Here is a 27,880-nt window from a genome sequence, read left to right as displayed (position 1 = left end):
TTCTAAACATGTTCTACTGCACTTCAATCACATATTTTCAAGAGACAGCAAAAAAAAAAAAAGCAAACAAGAAAAGAAAACTCATTTCCTTGGTCTACTGTGGCAAAAAAAGAAAAAGTTTTCCTAAACTTCCAATTTGCAAATACTGTTCTGTACAAATAAACATTAATGGCTGTGGTTTTGTGTTTGAGAGGTTCTGTCAGTGTTCAAGGAATATGGGTTCATGGATGCCAGGATTACCCTAGGTAAAGCAAACTGGGCGTCCTGGATATTAGTCTCATAGCTGCAATGCATGGAGAAGGCCCAGAATGGGATGAAATGACGCATTCTCCTTCCAGGGGAAAGGAGAGGGTGACAAGAAAGTCAACCTGTGGGATATCAGAGGCATTGTGGGAAATTCTGCCATAGGGAAAGGGATGGGTAAGGCAGCTGAGAGAAAACACCGGCAGAGGTCCGGACAGGTCAGGGATGCATGGGGAAACATCACATGAAGGGGGATGTGTTCGTTCTGTTGGACAGAGGGAAGAAATATGTGGCTGTCCATTGCTATGTAAGATACAAGATTTCAAAATTAACTAGAGGTGGCCACAGGAAGTGATCAAAACACACTTCTACACTCATATAGTTCTTTATTTTCTCCAAGTTTTTATTTAAATTCTAGTTAATATACAATGTAATATTGGCTTCAGGTGTAGAATTAAATGATTCATCACTTACATACAACATCTCTGTAGTTAAGTGTCTGTCTCTTGGTTTGCCTCTTTCTTTTTTTTCCCCCTCCTATGTTCATTTGTTTTGTTTCTTTTTTTTTTTTTCATTTGTTTTGTTTCTTAAATTCCACATGCACTCATATAGTTCTGAGGCTAGTCCAAGATCTAATCCCTTACTTCCTGAGTCAATTTCCCTTTCTCTCTAAACTTCAAGTTTCTTTTCTTAATTTGTGAAATGGGAATTATAAAACCTATTTCATAGGATTGATGAGATAAATTAATTTAAATGATGTATAAACATTCCTTACTTGCCCAAGGAATTAACAATTCAGTGCCAGCTATTTTTAGAATTAAATGAGGATGTTACCTAGAGAACGTGGCCACAGGAAAGGGGTTGGAGGATGAACAGGGAGAGAAGCCCTTAGGTACCACCCCCTGAACAAACACTGAATGAATCCAAAGAAAGAACATTATCTTACTCCTCATATAGCAGCGAATGGATGCTCATATGGTAAGAAATGCATTGTTAAACATAATAATATTTTTCAGCTCATCCTTTATCTCGAGCAGAGCTCTGAGATTTCAGTCATTAATGTGTTTAATCTTACCCAAAGAAATGTATTTGTTAATATTCTTATTTTATAGATGAAGAAACTGATAACTGAAGACATTAAGAAGTAATCCCCTGGGTCACTGAGGTAAGCAGAGGAGAATTTGGAGGGAAGGAAGCCTCATGAGAGACTCTACATCTCAGTCAGCTAAGATGCTGCCTCTCAGGAAAAGATATGGGGATACATATATTTCATAGTTACACTCAGACCATTGAATTCATGTTGTTTTACATTAGCTAAATGTATGAATTCCTGATGTACACAATGTATCTACGTTTCAGTTATCCTACAGAATGCTGGAAGGTAAGCATGGGGAATATGGCCAAATGTAATAGTCTACCTCTCACTCATCTTCAGTATCTCCGTCAATTGCGTCACTGTCCCTGTTGCTGTAAAGTCTCAAATCTAGAAGCTGTCCTTCATTCCTCACTTTGTGTCACCCTCTCCATTCCAGTCTCAATAATCCTAATGATTCTGCCTGGAAACACTCCCAAATCAACATCTTTTTTTTTTTTTTTTTGATCCAAGGTGCCCACCTTAGAACAAACCACCACCCCCTTTCATGCTCACAAATGTGACTCTTCCCAGCCTATCTCCCTGCCACAGTTCATTCTCCTCACAGAGGCCCGATCCAGCCCCTGCCCACCTGTACCATCTCCTACCACTCTTCCCCTTCCCCTCTACATTTTATCCACACTGGCTTCTTTTATGGTCCTTGAAACACAGATCATTTCACTTTCGTGCCTGAGCTTTGCATCACTAGTGTCTTTCTTGTCATTAAGTTTTCAGGTTAAATGTTACCATCTGAAAAGAACTCTCATGACCACTCAATCTCAAGTAGTGCTATAAATGATAGTTTCATTTAAAAATTACCCAGAGGGGGCGCCTTCGGCTCAGGTCACGATCCCAGGGTTCTGGGATCGAGTTCCACGTCGGGCTCCCTGCTCAGCGGGGAGTCTGCTTCTCCCGCTCCCTCTGCCCCTCCCCCCACTCACACACTCTGTCAAATAAATAAATAAATCTTAAAAAAAAAAATTACCCAGAGAATTGTAAGAATGTACCAATGAAAATGTTTCAATAGTAAGGGGTTGTTAATTTTTTAGGTGGGTTTTTTAGGAAAGCAGGTATTGGGTTAGTTGAGAATAAAAATTTTGCCAACACTCTGTATGTTTGAGGCTCACTCTACTTCTTGAAGTTTAAATCTGTTTAAAGGTGAGAAATTTATTTCAAATCAGTCCTGAGCATGGACACATTGCTTGATTTGGTTTCTGCAGTGAGAGGTACTCATCACTAAGCCTTGAATTTAGAGAGGTGCTTTAGTGCTTTGAAAATGATAACAAAAATTGCTTTACTTCAAAAATAAATGCTTCTCTTTGCCCAGCTCTCTCCAGAGCCTTCTACAGGAGTTAATTAGACCAAAGAGATAATTAGGGCTTAGGAGGGAAAAGAGAAATAAAATGACTGGCAGACAGGGAATTTTGTGGAGTTTTTTTCCCTTTCTTTCTTCTTTTCTCCCTCCCTCCTTTCTTTTTCTTTCTTTCTTTCTTTCTTTCTTTCTTTCTTTTTCTTTCTTTCTTCCTGGCCTTGGGAGAGAGAGAGAGCACCATAAGTTCTTGGGACTCTGTTCATATGTTTGTTATTAAGGAGTTGAGATTTGCTGAAGGAGGTTATTTAGCAGGGACAGACATAAGACTGGCTTATCCTGCTTGGGGGAAGGATATAGAAGTATCTCATCCTCTCAGGGATCTTCTCATTCACAGCAGTAACAATCTCTACAATTTATTGAACACTCTCTCTTTGCCAGAACTGGGCCAAGCTCTTTGCAAAGCCTATTGGATATGTTGGGTTTAATTCAACCCTCATAATTCTATGGAGTTGATATTATCATCTTCATTTTATAAGCTCAAAAACCGAGGCTTAAATATCTCTTATAATTTACCCCAAAGCACTCAGATAATACAAGGGAGTTGCAGACTGAATCCACCTTATCTATGTTAAGGCCCTTGGTTTAACCATTTCACTACATTACTTCATGTCTGTGTCAATCAAGTGTATGAATTAAAGTCCTCACAGTTTATTTTTCCAGATCTTAAGAATTTTTGTGTGAGAGGGAGGAGGCAGTAAAGATCACGCTCCAAAAGACTGAATAGCTTTGAGAAGATGAGGGGGTGTTTGTGGTCAATACATGGGATACACTCCCATCCCATGCATGTCCTTGCCTGTGACATCATGATAACTAACCACAACAAACTGGACAGAGCCATTTTCCATAAACCAGATCCCTCCTCTCTTTCCTGTATGTGTGTGCGTGTATACATACATCCGTGTGTATAACTTTACACTGATTTCAGTTTAAATCTGAGTGAAAAATAACAGGCATTATGACATAAAAAAAGATGATGTTGGATCCATACAAGGCCAGGGCTCCACTAGATGACTTTAAAATGTGACCTTGCATAAATCACTTCCCCCTGTAGAACCGCAGTTTCCCTAGTAGCCCAAGAGGAGGCTGGAGAAGATGATCCCTTAGGCCGTTCTTCAGTTGTGGAAGTGCAGAGAGCATGAAGTGGGCAGGTAGGGCGCGTCAGCTCTGCTCCGCCCGGGGCCCCTGGCATTCCTCACCAGCCTCTCTGCTCACTGGTGCAGCTGTGATCTTTACTTTCATCACAACTTTCATGTACTCTGGGACAACATGTTTGCTCCGATTCTTACCCCTGCCATCTGCTTTTCCCAATTGTTTAAGATTAACTTCGGTTTTGTTAGTTCTTTCAAAATCTTATGTCAGTTAATTGCAGCTGATGTGATTTTTATAATTACCTTTAAAGCCTGCTGCCACACTTCCCTGGGGTTCCTTTCACTACAACCCTTCGCTTTTGTTCTCCAGACACTTCTGTTGGGTCCCTTCCCGTCCTACTGGAATGGCTGAGCCTTCCTCACCCCCCTCTCCTCCCCACTTTCTGCCTTCTCTTTTCATCCTCCAGACTCCCTAACAAAGTGAAATGCCCAGTTTGGTTTTCCCCCAGAGTTCGTAATTCTCATAATTATTAAGAAATAGTAATCATATCTGACTGCTGCATATATCTTTCTAAAAGTGAATGGTTTGAGCTGTCCTAAGTTAGTGGATGCTCTAAAATGAGAAAGCAAAAACAAACTCAGTTATAAAGGTTGTTTTTTAGTACCCTAAGAGAGGGAGATATTTTATCATAGGACCGAAGATAAAAGGACTCTTCTAGGTATGTTGCTTACAAGTTCATTCATGATAGAATAATCACAGATTTTAGAGAAAGAAAATCCTTAGTTCAAGTGTCAACCTCACAGCTCACTGTCTGAGACCTTGAGCAAGTTATTGAACCTTTCTAAGCCTTTTATATTCATCCCTCTCAAATGTTGATTCTAACCCACAGATTTCAAAAGATGTTAAGGAATGTAGTCCCAGGACTTTGAAGATCTGCCAGTTGGCTGAGAATAGGAAAAAAAGAAAGGAAGGAAGGAAGGAAGGAAGGAAGGAAGAAAGAAAGAAAAGAAAGAAAGAAAGAAAGAAAGAAAGAAAGAAAGAAAGAAAGAAAGAAAGAAAGAAAGAAAGAAAGAAAGAAAGAAAGAAAAGAAAGAGAAATAACATTTTAGCAGCTAATTCTCTGGTGGTATTCTCAAAGAATCGATCCATATGTCTACTCAGAGACATTCTTCCAAGTCTGAAACGAAATTCGCTTTACAGGTACTTTACCACTGGACTGGGAACAGACTGGAGCTCTTTCACATATACCTAGGACTCCCCACGTTTATTTGGTGATAAGTCATTTAAGAATGCATTATTTGGGCGCCTGGGTGGCTCAGTCGTTAAGCGTCTGCCTTCGGCTCAGGTCATGATCCCAGGGTCCTGGGATCAAGTCCCACATCGGGCTCCCTGCTCGGCGGGAAGCCTGCTTCTCGCTCTCGCACTCTCCCTGCTTGTGTTCCTGCTCTCGCTATCTCTCTCTCTGTCAAATAAATAAATAAAATCTTTAAAAAAAAATGCATTATTTTAGAGCAGTGCAATGGCATGGTACGAATAAGTAAAAACCAAATAGCCAGGCACTGTTGAGATAAAATCAGGATACATGTAGTTTTGTTTTGGGTTTTTTTGGTTTTTGTTTTTTGGTTTTTTACCTCATTAATTCTCTGGAATATCTGCTTTATACCAGACAGTAATAGTTCCTGAGGATGCAGTGATGAATAACACAAATTCCTTTCCCTCATGGAGTCTACATTTAAGATCTGCACTGGTTGAAAGGTCAAACCAGACCAGTATAGGTCACAGTGCTTCCAGCTCAGTGCTCATAAACAATGACCAAAAAGTGCCTGAGCGTGAACTTCAGGGACACAGCCTTCCAAGGCATGCTCATGTTATTTTTACTGAAATTTTCATTTGAGATTAATTATGGATTCACACGCAGTTGTAATAAATAATACAGAGAGATCCTGTGCTCCCTTCACCCAGTTTCCTCCAGTGATAACATCTTGCAAAGCGATACTAAAACACCAAAACCAGGAATGTGACATTGATACAATCAATACACCGATCTTCTTCAAATTTTACCAGTTGTACATGTGTTCATTTGTGTGTGTGTGTGTGTGCACGCATGAGTTTAGTTCTATGCAATTTTATCACACATGTAGGTTTCTGTATTCACCATCACAGTCAAGATGCAGTTTATAATAATACCCACTTCCCTTCCGTATCCACTCCTGGGAACCATTAATCTGTTCGATGTGTCTATTGTTATTTCAAGATTGTTATACGAATGGAATCATACAGTATGTAACCTGTGGAATCCACTTTCTTTTTCTTTTTAAACTTAGCGTAATTCCCTCAATATACATCTAAGTTGTTGCATTATCAACAGCTCATTCCTTCATATTGATGAATGTTGTTGAGTTTTTAGTATTCATCATAATTCATTTTGTCCTGAATATGCACATGAAGTATTCTGGATCAAAGACAGATTAACGTTATTCACTTAAAAATCAAATAGTGATGATGTGGATGCCACCCACCAATTCTTATTCTTGAGACAGCATGATAGAAGTCAGGTCGAGGGTGCCTGGGTGGCTCAGTTGGTTAAGCGACTGCCTTCGGCTCAGGTCATGATCCTGGAGTCCTGGGATCGAGTCCCGCATCGGGCTCCCTGCTCAGCAGGGAGTCTGCTTCTCCCTCTGACCCTCCTCCCTCTCATGCTCTCTGTCTCTCATTCTCTCTGTCTCAAATAAATAAATAAAATCTTTAAAAAAAAAAAGATATAGAAGTCAGGTCGAAATTCCTATACATACAAACTTAAAGGTCTGTACCATTGGTGAAGAATGGAATAAAATAGATTTTCTCTGTGTATGTACAAGAGAAAGAGGTAGCTGGCTCCCCCTTTCTTCCCAAAAGGAGAGAGAAAAATCTTTCCTCCTTGGAGAAGGGACATAAAAGTCCCTGGTTTCTCCCTCTAGCTTTTGTAATGTAAATATATCTCTCCAAATGCAGAGAGATATGGTGTCTCTGACTTTTATGACCTAGAGATGCCTTCAAGATCCCCATCTTTATTTTCTTTTGAGATGTAAATGAATACCTCTGGAGTTAGGTAGGTCTCCCTGGGTTTCCCCGCGCTATCTTGACAGTTGTAAATTAAGTTCTCATGGCTTGCTCAGCCCCAGATCTTACGTTTTCAGCAAAATGTATTCAGAAAGCCCAATCAGCAGGAACATAAAAATATTTTATCTACAACCCACAGTAGTATTCCATATTATTAACATTATTAAGATTACTTCAATTTGTTTCACCAACTGAAGGATATTTGGGTTTCCCTTTTTTGGCTATTACAAATGAAGCTGTAATGTACCTTCATGGACAGGTTTTTATGTGAACATAAGTTTTTATTTCTCTGGTGTAAATGCCCCAGAGTACAATTGCTAGGTCATCTAATAATTGCATGTTTAGTTTTAGAAGAAACTGCCAAACTGTTTTCCAGAGTGGCTATACATTTTTATAAGATACTTTATCCACATGCAATATAGACCACTGTCTCCAACTCATGACTTATCACATGTTCCCCTCATGTTGGGGAGTGCTGGAGCAACTGTAGAGAATTTTGTGATCTCGCTAAGAGGAAAGTGAGTGAGAGATACTTTCAGATTGAGTTTAGTGAAATATAATTATGTGGCTCAAAATTATATGCAGAAATAGTGGTATTCCCAGCCCAGGGTAGGAATGGTTTCTAGGAATACCTTAACTGCTCTGTATCAACTCCACCGGTGATTGATTGATTGATTGATTGATTGATTTATAATTTTTTTTTAAGATTTTATTTATTTGCGAGAGAGAGAATGAGAGACAGAGAGCATGAGAGGGAGGAGGGTTAGAGGGAGAAGCAGACTCCCCGCTGAGCAGGGAGCCCGATGGGGGACTCGATCCCAGGACTCCAGGATCATGACCTGAGCCGAAGGCAGTCGCTTAACCAACTGAGCCACCCAGGCGCCCTCCACCGGTGATTTAAAATGAAGGTGCACAGTATGAGCCTATTCTACCCACTGGAATTATGTGTACAATAGAATAGAACTAAAGTCTGATGCATACATAGAGTCAAGAGTTAGTTTGTAGAAAGTTCTTCCAAATCTTATATCTCATATATACTAAGACATTTTCTATAGACTTTCCTAAAATTATATGGCTGTAAATTTTTTGTCATATAATGAATTGAGAAGGTGAATTATGCTTTTGGAAGTATCAGTAATACAAAAACAAATTCAAATAAAACATGCAAGATAAGACACTATTTTTCTTTTATTATCTCTATAGGAAAATAATAAAATTTTACTCATACCAGGAGGCAATCAAAGGGCTTATAGACACTTACACAGTATAAACGTATGTCAGGCAGATAATTAATGAAAGTATTATGTTTTATTTGTTTTCAGTGACTTGTGATGTTAGCCTTTTCTAATTTGAAATCTGTTCTACATTATTTTCTCTTTCTAATTGTGTATTAACTTGTATATCTCATTTTGTATTCATAGTTGTCTATTCTATTTCTTAAAAGAGCCCCAAATTGTATAAACTTTAGGCCTCACAAAACCTGAATCCATTCCTTCTTATAACATCCATGTTGTCAGGAATAAATAAATATCCAAATTTGACCCCAAAAATGGCCAACATTAAGTAGGCACACCAATTATTCCAGATTTACTTAATAATTACACAGGTGAGAGATGGGGACCTTAGCATCCGAACCTACTTCTGAGAATAGGTAAACACAGCCACTCCAAAAAATCTAGAGTGGGAATTCCTAAAGAAAGTTCATAAGTTTACAAGAAACAGTATTATTACTACTAGCACTGTTGTTATAAAATACTTTTAATTATTAGCATTTATTCTATTTTTTTAACTTTAAAGATTACTTTTATTTTTATTTAATTTAATTCTTTAAGAAACTCTCTGGAGTAGTAATAACAGGATATTATAATTAAATTCATTTTACATGTGGGAAAAGGAATTTCAGCATTGACTTTCTGCCAGCCACCCCAGCCCCGCCCTGCTCGTGCTCTCTCTCTTGCTCTATCTCAAATAAACAAAATCTAAAAATATAAAAATAAATAAATAAATAAGAAGATAGAGGTTAAATAACTTGTTTAAGGTCAAACAACCTAGTGAGTTGCATAGATAGTATTTGAGTTCAGAAGTCCATGCTCTTATCCAATCCTATCTAAATTAGAGATGACACCGTGAGAACAAAACTTCGTGGTTTTTTTTAACATTTATATATTTTAGAGCGAGAGAGCAGAGGTTAGGGAAGGGGCAAAGGGAAAGGGAGAGTGAGTCTCAAGCAGATTCCACAATGAGATCACAACCTGAGTCGAAACCAAGAGTCAGACGCTTAACTGGCACCCCAGAACATCCAGGCACCCCAGAACAAAACTTTTAAATTGTCATTGGTGAAAGGTTTGACCTCAGTGGACATGTGTTACTTAATTTACTAGCCAAAAGGAATTAATATAAGGTCATATATAATAAGGCCACTAGAATTTTAGAAGCTGAATTTGGGAGTATGCATAAGCTGGAGGTCTCAAGCAGGTGGCTATCTATGGGTAAGAGATAATCATAAAATGTTGACATCTGCATGTAAAACATCCTATCAGACATTTCTCTGATCATCCAATTTGCAAAACCTGCCTGTATACTATATTTCCATCTTCCTTCATATTCCAGGATGTTTTCTAATAAGTGTTTATTGTGAAATTCTCAAATACATGTCTGGAAATAAGTTGCCTTTGATAAATGGCTGATGTTGATTTGACTGTGACCTGATTTTTTTAAGCTATAGAATATTTCTATGGAATTTTTTTAAGCAGAAGGTTTCAAGGTGATTCCTGCTGCCAAACTGCTAGCAGTAGTAGGTTCTAATGTCTAACTTTAATTCCAAATCTTCATTAAAACCTCTGAGATTATCCCTTGTCCATTTGACCCCCTTTTCTAGAGTCTCATAGTAATTTTATTGTTGTGGCAACTCCTATTTTTTTTTTTAAGATTTTATTTATTTATTTGACAGAGACAGAGACAGCGAGAGCAGGAACACAAGCAGGGGGAGTGGGAGAGGGAGAAGCAGGCCCCCCGCCGAGCGGGGAGCCCGATGTGGGACTCGATCCCAGGACCCTGGGATCATGACCTGAGCCGAAGGCAGTCGCTTAACCAACTGAGCCACCCAGGTGCCCGCAACTCCTATTTTTTAATTAAAGCATAGCTGGCACACCACGTTACATTAGTTATATAGTTTCTGTCGTACAACATAGTGATTTGACAATCCTATACATTATGCTATGCTCAGCACAGTGTAGCTGCTATCTGTCTGTGGTAACTCTTGTTGGGCGTTTTTATAGAGTTGACTTTGATTCAATGTCCTGTGAATAGGAGATTCTTGCGTATAAGAACCATATTCCATTAATCTCTCTATTCACAGTGCCCAGCACAGGGGAGATGCTAAAAAAATATATCTATTTAACTAAATTATAGAAAATGCCATCAAAATTGGTAATCATGAAGTCATTAGTGACAAAGAAATGATGGGGTGGTGGGCAAGGAAAAGTAGAAGTTTGGCACTATAATTTTAGAAGTTTAGAGAGTTTTCCCAGAACAACTGTGGAGAGAATTAACATTAGCACTATATAGTGCTCTCACTATAATTGAAAAATGACTGCTTTTTGATTCACTCTGACATTATTGTTATTAGAAGCTTGTGCTACTTCATCATTTAAAGCAATTAAATACCATTAAAGGTTCTGCCCTTTTGGTAGAACAAGTTCTTTTCAATGTTTCTATAATTTATCTTAAGCTTTCCACCAATACAGTTGGTGGGAGGGTATCCCTTTATTCTGGGATTTATTTACCTCAAGGCTGGAACATTTTGTTCAACTAAGAATTTTTACTGGGACTTTGTATCTCAATGTCTTTTTATTCTTATTTTATACTATTCAACATTCAGGGCTCCCTTTTTTTTTTTCTGAACCCATATGACCCTTTATCTCTGATTTCTCTCAATTCCCTTTGACCTTTGCTTGAAAACCTACAAAACATTGGCCAGTTCTTTTCTTGCTACAGTCAGGCACAATAACCAACATATACAAAATTCTCACTCTTTCCAAAAATTTCATTTAGAATCATGGCCCACTGAGAACCTGTTATCTACATTCCATGTAAGCAAAAGTATCTGCTTTACCAAATATTTCCCCAAAGCATAGTTTCTCCCATATTCTACCTTGTTCTTCATCACACACACATATTAAACACTTTAAAAAAGGCAAATATTTTAGTTCATTGTTAAAGTAGAATCCCATTCCAAAGTACTCAATTTTATACTACTCACTGTAGTGCTAGATAAAATGATAAAATGTGAAATCACAGTGGCATTACACAGTAGATGATTATTTCTTACTCACATAAAGTCTAAAATGGAAAACTGGATGCCCTTCTGATTTGCAGGTGGCTATTCTCTCTGTCATAATTTATGGAACCGTATATTTTTCTACCCTGTGGCTCTGCCATCCTCAACACATGAGTTTCAAAGGTATAGTGTCCACCTATATCAAGAGAAAGTGGAAAGAATGTGGAGGGTCACATGTGAGTTCTTTATGAACCAGGCTTGGAAGTGCCTACACATTTCTATTCACGTACAGTTGGTTAGATCTCGGGGCACCTGGCTAGCTCAGTCAGTAGAGCATGCAACTCTTGATCTCAGGGTTTTGAGTTTGAGCCCCATGTTGGGTGTAGAGATTACTTAAAAATAAAAAATCTTTTAAAAAATTGGTTAGATCTCAGTCACATAGTTCCACTATTTGGAAGGCTGAACGAAGAAAGAATGGTATTTGGGGAATTCATGGTCATCTCTGTTGTGGTAATACATAATTAAACTACATAGTTGTGTGCTATTAAATAAATACAACATTACTTAATATCAAAATGGTGATTAATAAGCTGAAACAATCACAGCAGATCCTTGGAGGAGGTGGTATTTGAGCTGTGACTTTGAAGGTAGGTATGGGGTGCCTGGGTGCCTCAGTCGGTTAAGTGTCTGCCTTTGGCTCAGGTCATGATCTCAGGGTCCTGGGATTGAGTCCAGCGTCAGGCTCCCTGCTTAACAGGGCGTCTGCTTCTCCCTCTGCCTCTGCTCCTCTCCACACCCCCCTGCCCCGGGCTTGTGCTCTCTCTCTCAAATAAGTAAGTAAGTAAGTAAGTAAGTAAGTAAGTAAGTAAGTAAGTAAGTAAATAAATAAATAAATAAAATAATAAATAAATAAATAAAATCTTAAGGAAAAAAAATAAAAGTAGGCATGAATGGAAGTAATGGGGAAGGTACAGCCATAGTAGGGGTATGAGATAGGGCTGAAAGTAAGCTACTTTTCTCTTCTGAGGGTAATATTATCTTGCCCTGCCTGCCTCACAAATTTATAGATATGAGATCTTTGACCTATTGCCTTGGTAATTTGTCTTACAAAGAAGGACAATATTATTTGGGAATTATGGCTATGTTTTCAGAGAGCAAAAAGAAGTATCCCAGTCTTTGTGACCCACCGTTCAACTAGTTTACAAGTATAAAATAAGAAAAACGTGGTAGAGAAGAATTATTGTATCAAAGTATTGGGCAATTTTAGATACTGAACCTTGGCTTTTGTATTCAAAGAAGAGTTTTGCCACCATATTAATTAATGAATTTTGGAAGGCAGATTATATCAAACAAGTATATTATCAAGTTCTCATTCTGTTTCCAATAGGAATCACCCTGTAGTCTTCATTGAAGAATAAAGCTTTGGGATCTTGTCTAACTTCTGTTTTTGGCCATTGACAGGGATCTTTTTACTAGTACCATCTACTTCTGATAGCTTCACCCTGAGAGTAGGAACTCATTCTTGTTAGTTCTTATTTACATTCTGGAAATTGGTCAGAATTTTACAACATCAAAGGGCACAGGAGAATGTCTATTCTAATCTATTCATGTTATACACAAGGATAATTGAAAACAAAGATGTTCAGTGAGTTACTCAAGGTCATTTAGGCCATTACTGGAATAGTTTCCAATTTTAGAACTCTTGCCAATATATGCTGTATTTAAAAAATCACTTCTTTCTCCAGTTTTGTTTATGCCTGATTTTCTCATCACTCAAACTTTTCTACTCAAAAGTAAACTGCCTTTGTTAGCCTGGCAATGTCTTTTCTCTTTAAATTTTAAACTGGACAGTTTTGATGCCAAGTAGTGTCATAATTCTAAAAATTTATTATTACTGACTCTGTCTCAGTTTTCATATAGAGAAGAATTGTCATTATCAGAGTTGATGCAAAATTTCGTTTTTGAGGTAAATTTTGATAGAAGGTAGGTATTCAACATTTCCTGCTGATTAATTTATGAACTATTTGGTTAATAGAAATACTCTACAACTCAGGGACAAAACATCAATAATTTATTCTTACATATGCGTCGGTAGGTCAGCTCATTCTGCCGAGCTAGGCTAGGCTCAGGATGTGCTTGGCTCAAAGTAGTAGGTCAGTTCTATGTCTTCCGTCTATGTCTTATACTTAGACCAGCAGCTGCCTGAAGCATGTTCTTAGAATAAAAGTCAGGAGAACAAGACCAATAGTGCAGTATATTTCAAGCCTCTGCTCACATGTCTCTGTTAATGCCCCCTTGGGCAAATCTCATCATATAGCCAAATCCTGTGTCTCAGGAGTGGGGAGGTAGAGTCTGCTAACATGAAGTCATCATCAGATCAGTCAGCATAATATGATAATTAAAAGCTTAGACATTGGAGTGAAACAGACCTAGATATCAATCCTGGCTCTACCATTTACTATGGTGACATTGGACGAGTTTCCTAACTACTCCGGTTCTCAAGTTTCTGTTCTATAAAATGGGCATGATATAACATTTCTCTTGTAGTGAACATCAGTAATACACATAAACTACAGAGTGATGATTCAATAAAGTATAACTGCTATTTTATTACTGCTGCTTTTACTAGTGTCCTATAAGACACATGGACGCTGAATAGTAGGACATTTATGCATTTGGCTGTGGTAACTCTAATTATTACTATTAACCTACTCAGTAGGGTGATCTCTAGAAAAAAAATCCTGCCTCAAAATGTACTTTATGTACTCTCAAAATTGGCCAAGCTATTGTTCTGGCAGGTCTCTTGAAGCTCTAGAATCCTCGCTTCTACATATTTTCCTAGTTTTATAAAAAGAAGAGAGTGACAACTCTCAAAGAAGATGATTAAAGTTGAGAAGTAATGAATCTGCAAATGACTGTGGATCAGTGACCAAACAGAAAAACCCCATATACAGAGATTTAAGAATTCACATCACAGTATTTCTTCTCCCCCAACCCTTTGATAGTATTAATTCCCTATTCCCGAACTCCCCATGGACACACAAAAACATCAACAGCCTACATAAAGACAACGGTGATTAAAGTGGCCAATTCTAACACAAACAATTTGAACCATTCCACAAGATGACACTCATACTGGGTGTTAGGCTCTCTTGTGAAAGAAATTGCAAGGTTTTATATGGTTGTAGAATAACCAGAAATATGACTTATGTTTTCCAGCTTCCGTAGCTAACTTCAGTGATCTTGTAACAGGCATGAAAAAGGCAAAATGCTGTACTGCCATTTGAACGAAGCCATCACCAAGGCCTCATGGAAAATGCAAAGTAAGTAACCACAAAGGCTCCTATTTTGAATGAACTCGTGGAAATTTTATATGTGAAAATAGTATTAAAATTGTAAAATACATCACTGTGGGTGTGTTAGAAAACAGCTGGTCTTGTTCTTCCCCTTCCCACATTTCTACGTTATTCCATATGCTGTGAGAACTACACACACACACACACACACACGCACTGTTGTTATGAGAATTTTATTTTGGGGCGCCTGGGTGGCTCAGTCGTTAAGCGTCTGCCTTCGGCTCAGGTCATGATCCCAGGGTCCTGGGATCGAGTCCCAAATCGGGCTCCCCGCTCGGCAAGAAGCCTGCTTCTCCCTCTCCCATTCCCCCTGCTTGTGTTACTGCTCTCGCTATCTCTCTCTCTGTCAAATAAATAAATAAAATCTTTAAAAAAAAAAAAAAAGAATTTTATTTTGTTCTTGTTGTTAAGTTTAAGAGTTTTCCAAAATAATCTCAAATCTCTTGAATCCATCTGGAACATTATCTGGAATACCAATATATTACAAATATATTAGACTGAACCATATAAAATTTCCATTACTTATGTAAAAATTGCCAAATACCAATAATTTCATGGTGTTCACTACTAGATAACAATGTGGTTGGGGATAGAAATAGAGTGGGGAAGGGACATGCATTGGTTCTTAAATAGTGAACAAGATCCAAGTAGACTATTGGTGGGGAAGTCCTTCTAGGGACCAGCACACCCTGTTTGCACAAAGACTATTCAGAATGGAACAAGTCAGTTGCCCCACCCCTGGTGTTCCCAGTGACAGAGGCAAAAGTTAACCATCCGTGCTAGGCAAAGATGTCCATATTCCAAGAGAGAAGATGACAAGATACTTACCAGTAGCTGCTTAAATTACTTTTATTAATTCCAATCCACTTGTGATCAGTCTGGGTACTTGATAGAATAGTGTCAAGTCATTGAGCTCATATTCTTCACAAATAATATTTGTATTCCCTTGACATTTGGTTTATTGAAGGAGACAGTATAGTCTGTTGCCTTATCCCAGTCAAGTTATCCACCACAATTTCCAAGGTATAAAATGTGCTCAAGCATGATATAAGGCTAGTCACTAAGCAACCAAATCAACAATAGAATCACAGACAGAGAATATATTGCAGTAATTCTATGCTATATTAAATATAAATGATGACAAGCCTTAGATTCCAGGTCTGACAATGGTAGGCAATGAGGAAATCTGCCAGAAGAAAGAAGAATACTATGTTGATAATATTGTAGAATGGAAGTAGGTGGTTTGAAGTCGGAAGAAACTTCGTACATATGTATTTATATTTTATGTCTTCCACTTAGTGTATTACCACTGAAAGAACAAATCAGCAATAGAATATTTTAAAACCTAATTGAAGATGGGTCTAGTCTAATCTTGAATCCCCACATGTTTTGACTTTTAGCTTTACCAATACAAGTAATCTTGGATTATAGAATGGACAAGGCACATTTGTTTTTCTGAGTATTTTTGCAAGATATATGATGCATTTATTCAGAATATCAATTTTTTTCCCAAAACGTTTCTGAATTTATGATATTGAGAAGTCCCCCAAGTGTATATTCTTGTTCATCTCAAAATAAGGCAAAAAAAAAAAAAAGTTTGTTTTAAGCTAGATGCATTGAAGTTCCCATGGAGAAAATGAAAAATAAAATAAGCAGTGCAATCTGGGCTTCCTTACCTTATTAATAAATAAAGTCATAATAGTTTGCTTATAAACAAGATTCTACGACTGCATAAGTGATGTCAAATTAGAAAATAGTTACATTTATTCAGATAAACAGTGACTTTTTTTTAAAGTAAGCTTTAGGCCCAACATGGGGCTTAAACTCGTGACCCCGAGAGATCAAGAGTTGTATGCTCTACTGACTGAGCCAAACAGGCACCCCCAGATAAACAGTGACTTGGACAATTACCACAGTAAATTTACTAGTGATTTTCAGAGGTTAAGTAGTCTATCAACTTGAAGAAATAAAAATCAACAACCATAAAATCTTATATAATCTGGGAAAATATGTTGAACCATGCTTGTTTCTAGGGATAAATTCTACTTGACCATTTTGTTTGATTCTTTCAATGTGCTGTTGAATTTAATTTGCTAGTATTTTGTTGAGAATTTTTGCACCTATATTCATCAGGGAGAGTGGCCTGTGGTTTTATTTTCTTATAAGATCTTCATCTGGCTTTGGTACTGAGGTAATGCCAGCCTCATAAAATGAGTTTATGAGTTTTCCTTCCTCTTCTATTTTTGGGAGAGTTTGAGCAGAATTCTCCCTAAATGTTTGACAGAATTCACCAGTGAAGTCGTCTGTTTCTCAGCCTTTTTTTTGGTGAGTGGTTTTGATTACTGATTCAATCTCCTTACTTGTTATTGGTCTTTCAGATTTTTTTATTTCTTCACGTTTCTGTCTTGGGTTGTATGTTTCCAGGAGTTCATCCGTTTCTTCTGGGTTGTCCACTTTGTTGGTGTGTAATTGTTCCACCTTCTCATGATCCTTTGTATTTCCATTATATCAAGTGTGTCTACTGTATCAGGCTGCTTTCTAGCAGTGGCACAGCTGCAGAGGCCTGGGCTGGCTGCCAGTAAGGGTCCTGGTCTGGGAGTGGGGTAGCAGAAGGGACTGAGGCAGGTGGCAACAGCAAGGACAAGTACCTGCAGGGCAAAGACTAGTGAAATCTGCAGGGAAATGTGTTTCTTCGACCTGGTGAAAGCTGCTGGGATTGTTTGCAGAGCAGGTCGCTGGGAACAGAGGTAGCTCCCACTGTGTGGCTGATACCAGTAGCCCCTGTTTTTCTTTCTTATTCCCAAGATTCTATACATCTGAGGTTGGTTGGTCTCTGGGTGGGGTGAAATTGAAGCAGGTCCTTTGTGGGGTGCTCTAAAAGGTTGGAGAACTTGATTGTTCACTGTGCTCTCCCTTTCCTGCTGAGAACAACTCTTTCTAGCTGGAGAGTTCCCTTTGGCATTGAACAATGCTTGTTTCAGGGATGAGATAATGTAGGCAAGTGAACCTGTTTTTCTTTTCCTTCTTATGCAGTTACTCTCAAGTTTTTGTTTTCCTGTGTTGCTGAAGTTCTTAAAGGGACTACACAGCTCTTCTAGAACTGTTTCTGTTCATAGATTGCTATTTAATTGTTGATCATTGTGTGGAGATGGAGGCTGGGATCTCCTACTCCACCATCTTGGTGACATTAGAAATTGATTTCTTTTATTCATTGTTTCATTTAAAAATATTTAGTGAATGTCACATATGTATATGGTACTGTGATAAAATGAAGCTTTAGTCTAGGGATTACTTGGGTTTAAGGTCCAGACCCAACTCATCTTTGACTCTTCTAGCCCTTGAATAATATAAGGAAAAAGTAAAAGGAAACATACAGGGGTCTGGAGGTGGAAAGAGAATAAAAGAGGAGAAAGGTAGTAAGGGAAAGGAGCAAAAGGAGGATGAGAGGGCAGAAATGTTCCTTGGTATTTAGAAAAATGGTTTGTGTCAAAAAAAAAAAAAAAAAAAAAGACATGATCTCCAAGGCCACTTTTTTGCTCACTACACATGTAATCCTTGGCCTTATTTCCCTCATTTGAATAATGGGGATAATATCCACTTCTTTCTTATGTGGATTAAATGAGATCATTACTACAAAGTGTCTGGCACAAAATCAACACTCAATACATAATAGCTGTTACCTAATTAGATATATCTTAGGAGTCAACTCTCTTCAGACATTTCTTAATCCAAAATCCTTGATGATACTGTGTGAGGGGGAATCAAGACCAAAACAATCAAGTCTGAGGAAACGGTAAAATTAAGTGAATTCACTATTAGAAGATCAAAATAAGTCACCCACATTACAGAGATAGAATAATAAACTCTAAAAGAGTAAGCAACAATGCCAATAAGACAGAATCTACTAAAGGAATCAAAAGAAAAACAAGTAGGTCCATGAGTGTCAAAACCAAGTAAAGTAAGGAAGACTCAAATACATAAGGGTCTGAAAATTTGTCTTTCCTCCCATTCCATATTGCTCAAACTCTCATTCCATTAGAACTCTGGGTCCTATTTTGACTACGTTTGTTTAAAAGGATGAAGTGAGGGGTGACTGGGTGGCACAGTTGGCTAATCGTTGGACTCTTGTTTTTGGCTCAGGTCGTGATCTCAGAATTATGAGATCAAACCCCGTGTCGGGCACCATGCTCAGCGAAGCATCTGCTTAAGACTCTTTCCTTATCCCTCTGCCCCTCTCCCCACATCTCTCAAATAAATAAATGAATAAGTAAAAAAATAAAATAAAATGAAAATAAGGGGCACCTGGGTGGCTCAGTCAGTTAAGCATTTGACTTGGTTTCAGCTCAGGTCGTGAGATCAGATCTTGGGATCCCTGGCATCAGGCTCCATGCTCAGCAGGGAGTCCTCTTGAGTTTCTCTCTCCCTCTCCCTCTGCCCCTCCACTCTGTTTGCATGCTATCTCTAAAATAAATGAATGAATCTTTGAAAAAAAAAATAAAATAAAAAAATAAAAATAAAAGGATGAAGTGAAACTGGAAAACTTTAGGAATGAATGATAGCAATGGAAATAAAACCTTATAAAGAAATGATAGAAACAATTTACATCATTTGACTTAGCAAATAGCATTTTACGAAGTGATACAATTAGTACTCAAGATAATTAACTTCACTTTTTTTCCCCTAAACATCAAAGTATTTATTTTCCAAGTCCATGAAAAAACAGAAATAAAAAAGAGGAAGAAAAGAAGTGGGGTGGAGAAAGGTCAAATTAAAACAAGAATTTCAGTTAAAACTAAGAACTAGATACATAATAAACATGGGAGGAAGTGGCCTGAGGGGTTTTGTTTGGGATTTATTACTTTTGTAGCCTTTAGCATGTTTACAAAGAAACTACTGTTTGTCTTAGACTATTTATACAAATGCTTTTGAAAGGTGGGAAGCTATAATAATGAATCTCTTATTTTGTTCTTAATAATTTAATAAATCACCCAATCATCTCAAATTCACTAATCATGGAAGAAACAAGTAACTGTGTGCTGTAGAAAGAGTTGTGTGGTATAATAGCTATGAAACTAGAGGAGAAATTAAAATCCTAATTAACATGATTATGTGCAACTGCCAGACAATGATAGTAGCTAATATTTTTGAGTACCTATCCCTGTCAAGGATTATGGTAAGCCCTTTAATGCATGTTTTTAATTCACTCTCACAAAAACTTTGAGTCAGCCTGTATTAATATTGCCATTACAAATGTAAAAGAGTGTTAAAGAAGGGAACACAGACAATAAATATGAGAGCTGGGATGTAGGCCCAAGTCCAAGCCCAGAGCCAAGGTCTTAACATTAAATCATGCTGTGTTAGCCTAAACCAGGGGTACTAGCTTTGATATCCCTTCAAGGCCAAGACTAGTGTAAGAGAAGAATGGCCATTTGCAACATGGAACAGAAACTAGTATAATTTGTTACTTCTTTTAAAATAATCAGCCTGGGAGGAGTTAAGATGGCAGAGGAGTAGGGGGACACTAAATTCATCTGGTCCCTGGAGTTCAGCTAGATAATTATCAAATGTTTCTGAACACCGGCAAAATCAATCGGAGATCTGAGAAAAGGAAATGCTGCAATTCTACAAATAGAAAAGTGACCACTCTTTGGAAGGTAGGAGGTGTAGAGACTTGAATCAGGGGCTGTATATTGGAGGATATATATACAAGGGGAGGGAGCCTACTTAAGGAGGCTACTGCAAAGTATTATCAGCAGTGGAGTGCAAAATGGAACTTTTAGAAGTCTGCTACAGTGGGGGATGTCCCTGGCTTAAAGGTGCTCAGATGGCAAAGTGGGGTGGAATCCCAAGTGGGACAGTGTGGTCTCAGGATCCCCAGGGTCACAAGAAGAGCAGGAGTTCCTGAGTGCAGCAGAGTTCCCAGGCATCGAAGCAGGGAAGTCAGCTGAACAGCGAGTTTAGGCACCAGTTTTCTGCTCTGCGTTGCCATAAACTGCAAACCGCTGCATGATTGTGCAACCATTCTCTGGGCAGAGGCCCAGCAAAAGACAGAAGCATGGCAAGACCACCTTCCCTCCCTCGGGAGGAACAGCATGAGTCCTAAAGCAGCAGAATACACATTCTTCTTGAGTGTACATGGAACATTCTCCAGAATAGATCACATACTGGGTCACAGATTACGTATCAACAGGTACAAAAGATCGAGATTATTCCATGCATATATTTAGACAACAGTGCTTTAAAACTTGAAGTCAACTACAAGAAAAAATTTGGAAGGACAACAAATATATAAAGGTTAAAGAGCTTCCTACTAAAGAATGAATGGGTCAACCAGGAAATTAAAGAAAAATGTTTAAAAATACATGGAAACAAATGAAAATGAAAACATGACTGTTCAGAAACATTGGGATGCAGCAAAGGTGGTCCTAGGAGGAAAGTATATAGGAAAACAAGCCTTTCTCAAGAAACAAGAAAGGTCTCAAATACACAACCTAACATTATACACCTAAAGGAGCTGGAAAAAGAACAGCAAATAAAGCCTAAACCCAGCAGGAGAAATAAAGATAGAGCAGAAATCAATGAAATCGTAACCAAAAGAACAGTAGAATAGATCAATGAAACTAGGAGCTTGTTCTTTTAAAGAATTAATAAGATTGATAAACCCCTAGCCAGACTTACCAAAAGAAAAGAGAAAGGACCCAAATAAATAAAATCATGAATAAAAGAGGAGAGATCACAACCAAAGAAATACAAACAATTATAAGAACAAATTATAAGCAATTATAAGGCAACAAATTAGGCAATGTGAAAGAAATGGATGCATTCCTACAAACATATGAACTACCAAAACTGAAACAGGAAGAAACAGGAAGCCTGAACAAACCAATAATCAGCAAAGAAATTTAAAGCAGTAATGAAAGATCTCCCAACAAACCAGAGTCCAGGGCCAGATGGCCTCTCAGCAGAATTATACCAAACATTTAAAGAAGAATTAATACTTATTCATCTAAAGCTGTTTCAAAAAAATAGAAAGGGAAGGAAAACTTCCAAACTCATTCTGTGAGACTAGCATTACCTTGATCCCAAAACCAGACAAAGACCCCACCAAAAATGAAAATTACAAACCAATATCCCTAATGAAAATGGATGCAAAAATTCTCACTATAAGATACTAGCTAATAGGATTCAATAGTATGTTAAAAGGATTATTCACCAGGACCAAGTGGGATTTATTCCTGTGCTGTAAGGGTGGTTAAATATGCACAAATCAATCAGTGTGATATACCACATTAATAAAAGAAAGGACAAGAACCATATGATCCTCTCAATAGATGCAGAAAAAGCATTTGACAAAATACAGCATCCTTTCTCCATTAAAACTCTCCACAGTGTAGGGATAGAAGGAACATACCTCAATATCATAAAAGCCATCTATGAAAAACCCACAGCAAATATCATCCTCAATGAGGAAAAACTGAGAGCTTTTCACCTAAAGTCAGGAACACGACAGTCAACATAGTATTGAAAATCCTAGCCTCAGCAGTCAGACAACAAAAAGAAATAAATGGCATCCAAATCGGCAAAGAAGAAATCAGATTTTCACTCTTCACAGACGACCTGATACTCTATGTAGAAAACCCAAAAGACTCCACCAAAAAAATTGCTAGAACTGGTACAGGAATTCAGCAAAGTGTTGGGATATAAAATCAATGCATAGAAGTCAGTTGCATTTCTGTACACTAACAATGAGGCAGAAGAAAGAGAAATCAAGGAATAGATCCCATTTACAATTGTACCAAAAAGCATAAGATACCTAGGAATAAACCTAACCAAAGAAGTTAAGGATCTGTACTCTAAAAACTCTAGAACACTTATGAAAGAAATTGAGGAAGACAAAAAGAAATGGGAAAACATTCCATGCTCATGGATTGGGAGAATAAATATTGGTAAATGTCTATACTAGCCCAAGCAATCTACACATTCAATACAATCCCTATCAAAATACCACCAGCATTTTTCACAGAGCTGGAACAAACAATCCTGAAATTTGTATGGAACCAGAAAAGACCCCGAATAGCCAAAGGAATGTTGAAAAAGAAAATCAAAACTGGAAGCATCACAATTCTGGACTTCAAGCTCTATTACATAGCTGTCATCATCAAGACAGTATGGTACTGGCACAAAAACAGACACATAGATCAACGGAACAGAATAGAGAACCCAGAAATGGACCCTCACCTCTATGGTCTACTAATCTTCGACAAAGCAGGAAAGAATATCCAACGGAAAAAAAGACAGTCTCTTCAACAAATGGTGTTGGGAAAATTGGATGGTCACATGCAGAAGAATGAAACTTCTGGAGGGGTGGTGGGTGGGGGGATGGGGTAACTGGGTGATGGGCATTAAGGAGGGTACTGGATGTAATGAGCACTGAGTGATATATGCAACTGATGAATCGCTAAATTCTACCCCTGAAACTAACATAAAAAAATGAAAAAACAAATAACCAGGCCTTTTCCTCAGGAATCCATGTCATGCTCTAAGATGACAAACTTGGAAATATTGAGAATCTTATTTCATTTTCACCCACCTATCTTGTTATGGTGCTCTTTGTTATTTACAAATTAATTGGAAATGTACCAACAAATAGAATAGTCTGTGGCTTAAGTACTCATCAAAATTTTTAAAAATATGTCTGCTAGCTAAGTCTCAGCATTCTCAAATACAGTTAACCTCCATGTCGTTAAGATGAAATTTTTCCACAAAAAAAAATAGAATCTATTCTTTTACTTATAGAGAGAGGAAAAAAGAAAAAAAACATTGTATGTATTATCAAGTTTGAGAAGCAGCATTTTTTTTATCTTAAGATAAAGGGGAGTTTTGTGTATGTGTGTGTGAGAGAGAGATAGAGATCTCTTCATTTTTAAAAAAATTTTTATGCTTCTTTTTTTTCTTTCCAGCTTTTTATTTAAATTCCAGTAAGTTAACATACAGTATAGAATTGAGTGATCCAGTACTTCCACACAACACCTGGTGCTCATCAAAAGAGGTACAGCCCTTAATCCCCATCACCTATTTCACCCATCCCTCCACCCACCTCTCCCTTGGTAACCACCACTTTGTTCTCTGTGGTTGAGAGTCTGTTTGTTTTCCTGTCTGTTTCCCCCCCTATGTTCATTTGTTTCATTTCTTAAATTCCACATATGAGTGAAATCATATGGTGTTTGTCTTTTTCTGGCTGACTTATTTTGCTTAGCATTATACTCTTTAGCTCCAACCACATCATTGCAAATGGCAAGATTTCATTCGTTTGATGGCTGAGTAATATTCCATTGTATATATATATATATGACCTCTTCTTTATCCATTCATCAGTTGATGGACACTTGGGCTCTTTCCATATCTTGCCTACTGTTGATAATGCTGCTATAAACATCGGGGTGCATGTATCCCTTCAAATCAGTCTTTTTGTATCCTTTGGGTAAATCCCTAGTAGTGCAATTGCTGGATTGTTGGGTAGTTCTATTTTTAACTTTTTGAGGAACCTCCATACTGTTTTCCAGAGTGGCTGCACCAGTTTACATTGAGGGGAGTTATTTTTTTCACTGAATTATTAAACCTCATTCAGAACTACCAAGTCTAAATCTGAATGGTCAAACACACAGGCTATTCTCATCTGAGATCTCTGGCCTGAATCATACACCAAGCTGCTTCACAGTTCCATGCTGAATGTTTTACTTATATTTTTTTCATGGCAACATTTTCATATTTGAAGAATTTTTTCCCATGTGATGATGAACTGTGAAGATAAAATGAACTTTTTGTAGTTTGTTCATTGTCAAGTTTAGAACCAGAGTTCTCCCTTCCCATACCACATAGACAGTTCCATTTTTCCTTAAAAAGTAAAAAAAAGAACCCCACTGTCAGCAAAGGCAAAGCAAGACTCCAATGAGTTTTCAGAATTAAGTCTAGTATACTTTTCCAAAAGCAAAAAAAAATGCTCTGAGTTAAATCTGATTAGTATTTAAGTTACTATGTATTCGATAATACATTGAAAGAGACAAGCAAATGGTAAGGTTTGGATTAATAAATACAATCAATACAGACACTGTACTTTTTAACTTTATTTATTTACTTGCTTACTTATTTGAGAGAACGGGGGGGGGGGGGGGGGGGGGGGGGAGAGGAGAGGGAGAGAACCACCCCCACCCCCTAGCAGACTCTCTGCTGAGGGTAGAGCCCAACTCGGGGCTCTATCCCAGGACCCTGAGATCATGACCTGAGCTGAAATCAAGAGTCAGATGCTTAACCAATTGTGCTACCCAGGCGCCCCAAAATAAAGACATTTTAAAATTTAGTAGTATGTTAGTGGCTGGATTTTTTTGTTTATTGACAGCAGACCTGGGTACATTGCTTCTCTGCTTCTCTCTTCAGATTCTCTCTCCCTCTGCCCCTCCCTCTTGTGCTCTATTTCTCTCTCTCTCTCAAATAAATAAATAAATCTTAAAAAAAAAATAAATGTCTTTATTTTGATACAGCTTGCATGCTGATGTTTTCAAATGATGTATATTAGTAGTTTTGATTGTGCACAACATTTTTTTCAGTGTCAGTGTTCAATTTTTATTAATGGGAAGGAATGTGATATTAGAATAATAGCATCTACTATTACCCTCAGAAAATTCCAGGATATGCTTGCTGTGTTTTCTGCTGAAACTAAATTTTTTTTTAAAGATTTTATTTATTTGAGAGAGAGAATGAGAGAGAGAAAGCATGAGAAGGGGGAGGGTCAGAGGGAGAAGCAGACTCCCTGCTGAGCAGGGAGTCCGATGCGGGACTCAATCCCGGGACTCCAGGATCATGACCTGAGCCGAAGGCAGTGGCTTAACCAACTGAGCCACCCAGGCGCGCTGAAACTAAATTTAATTTAGATGCTTTACCAATACATTTCCTGTTTCAGTTATTATATTGCAAAGTAACATTTTTTTTATTTTCATTGAGGTACAGAAAAATAAGGTATGTGAGTAGAGGTAACATTATTTATAAAAATATCAGTAGACCGGGCGCCTGGGTGGCTCAGTTGGTTAAGTGACTGCCTTCGGCTCAGGTCATGATCCCAGGGTCCTGGGATCGAGTCCCACATCGGGCTCCCGGCTCAGCGGGGAGCCTGCTTCTCCCTCTGACCCTCTCCTCTCTCATGCTGTTTCTCTCTCGCTCGCTCTCTAATAAATAAATAAATAAAATCTTTAAAAAAAAAATTAAAAAAAAAAATCAGTAGACCTACTGTAGAAGACCTAGACTTAATGCCTACCACTAATAGATTGTGCCTTCCTACTTTTGTGAACTTCAAGGTCCTAGGAAGTTCCAAAACTCAATGATTAAGATTTGAGAGAACATGTAAACATATATAATACTACAGATTTTTTCAATGTCAGATTGACATCAAATGAAAGCCAGTAGGAGAACCAAAGTCCTACAGACCTCAGCACAATTCCAGTTATGTACAGTTTAAGTGGCAAGTTGTTAAACAATTGAATAATTTTCTAAGTTTATATATAAAATTAGTCAAAGATTTATTCATGTCAGAGGCATCTGTTTAAATATTTATACTATAGAAAATACTGTCAGATCCTTAAAAATTGCAAATAGTAAACAAATATTTATTGGAGTCTTGCTATGTGAAGGATGTTTCTATAGCTGGAGATACACTGATGATGAAAATCAATATCCTTGTCCCCAAAGAGGGAAAAGACAAGAACTAAATAAGGTAATATATAAGATGAACTCAACTACTGATGAATACTGCAAATAAAATAATGTGGAAAGAGGGACTGGTAGGCATTCTCTGAGGAGGTCCCCTTTGAAATGAGAACTGAACAATGAAAAGGAGGCATCCATGCAATGATTTGGGAGAAGAGTATTCTCGGTATGAGAAACATCACATGTTTAGACTTTGCCTGTTTAAGTATAAAAAGCAAGTATGGGTGGCCATATTGAAAAAAGGAAAGTGGAGGGAGAAGCAACCAGGGAGAGGCAGGGGCAGACAATGCAGGGCTTCTGAGGCCACTGAAAACAGGTTGGTGTTGATTCCTGTGGCTAAAGGAAGCCATTCGAGTGCTGAAGCAAAGCAGCACCATTATCTGCTTTACATTAGTTTCTGAGTATAAGGTAGGTGTAGCAGGGCAAAGAAGAAGCAGAGAAACTGTACAGGAAGGTGTTTCCTTACTGGAGGTGAGCGATAATGGCAGACTGGTCCAGACTTAAACTGTGCAGATGGACGTAAGTACAGTGGTCCCCTCTTAGCCACAGTTCCACTTTCTGTGGTTTCAGTTACTCCCAGTCAACCATGGTCCTCATTCTGTTGTAGCATCAGAAGGTCAGTAGTAGCCTAACACTAGGTCACGTACCTGTGCCATTCACCTCACTTTATCTCATCCCGTAGGCATTTTATCATCTCACATTATCACAAGAAGAAGAAGGGTGAATATTAGATATTTTAAGAGAAAGAGAGAGACCACACTCACATAACCTTTATATTGTTATAATTGTTCTATTTTCTTATTAGCTATTGTTAATAAACTCTGACTACACTTAACTTAAAAATTAAATTTTATCATCGGTATGTATGTATAGGAAAAAACACGGTATATATAGGGTCCAGTACTATTCGCAGTTTCAGGCATCCACCAAGGGTCTTATAATGTATCCCCTGCAATAAGAATGGACTACTGTGGTCAGACTCAGGATGTACATTTTAGAGGTAGAGCTGATGGAGTATATAGATGGATTGGAGCTGAGATGAAAGGAGAAGAATCAAGTATGAACTCTAAGTTTTAGTCTGAATTGCTAGATAGATTGCAAATCCATTTACTAAGAGGGGGAAGGTTGTTATTTAAATGGAAACAGATGGTTCTTTAGTGGCTACATTCAGTTGGAAACATCTAGGAGGAATGTATCTAAGGCTCAGGGGTAGAAATACACATTAGAGAGTCCTTAGTATATGCTTTGTCTCTCTAGCTGGAGCTATGTAAATATACTGATCATAAATATATAGTATATAAAGTATAACATATAGAATATCATATGTATTATGTAATATAGTTTTTATACTAACAACAATATAGTATATAGTGCATTTTGTATCTGCTCCCCTGAGTGCCAGCATATGCAGAGGGCATTTTCTTTGTCCAGTCCTTCATGCCAGGTATACCTGCCATTTTTGAGGAAGAGAAAGAGTGTAGTTACCCTTTCCCATGGATCAGTTGCCCACCACATCAGTGACCACATCATTTCATGACAGGCTAAATTTAGCT

The 27,880-nt window shown here is 37.9% G+C and overlaps 1 long non-coding RNA gene across 1 annotated transcript in view; it reads left to right on the top strand.

Moving 5' to 3' along the window:
• Positions 1-1,354: 1,354 nt before the first annotated feature.
• The window catches only part of LOC110576653, a 71,867-nt gene continuing 45,341 nt past the window's right edge, over positions 1,355-27,880 (top strand). Inside the window, exons 1-2 of the long non-coding RNA XR_002480068.1 lie at positions 1,355-1,408; positions 14,434-14,537. This is a non-coding gene — a long non-coding RNA (uncharacterized LOC110576653). The remainder of the gene's footprint in view (positions 1,409-14,433; positions 14,538-27,880) is intronic.

Source organism: Neomonachus schauinslandi, chromosome 11 (genome assembly GCF_002201575.2).
Source record: "Neomonachus schauinslandi chromosome 11, ASM220157v2, whole genome shotgun sequence".
NCBI lineage: Eukaryota > Metazoa > Chordata > Mammalia > Carnivora > Phocidae > Neomonachus > Neomonachus schauinslandi.
Note: the sequence above shows the minus strand (reverse complement) of the source record. Positions and strands in the feature narration are given on the sequence as shown.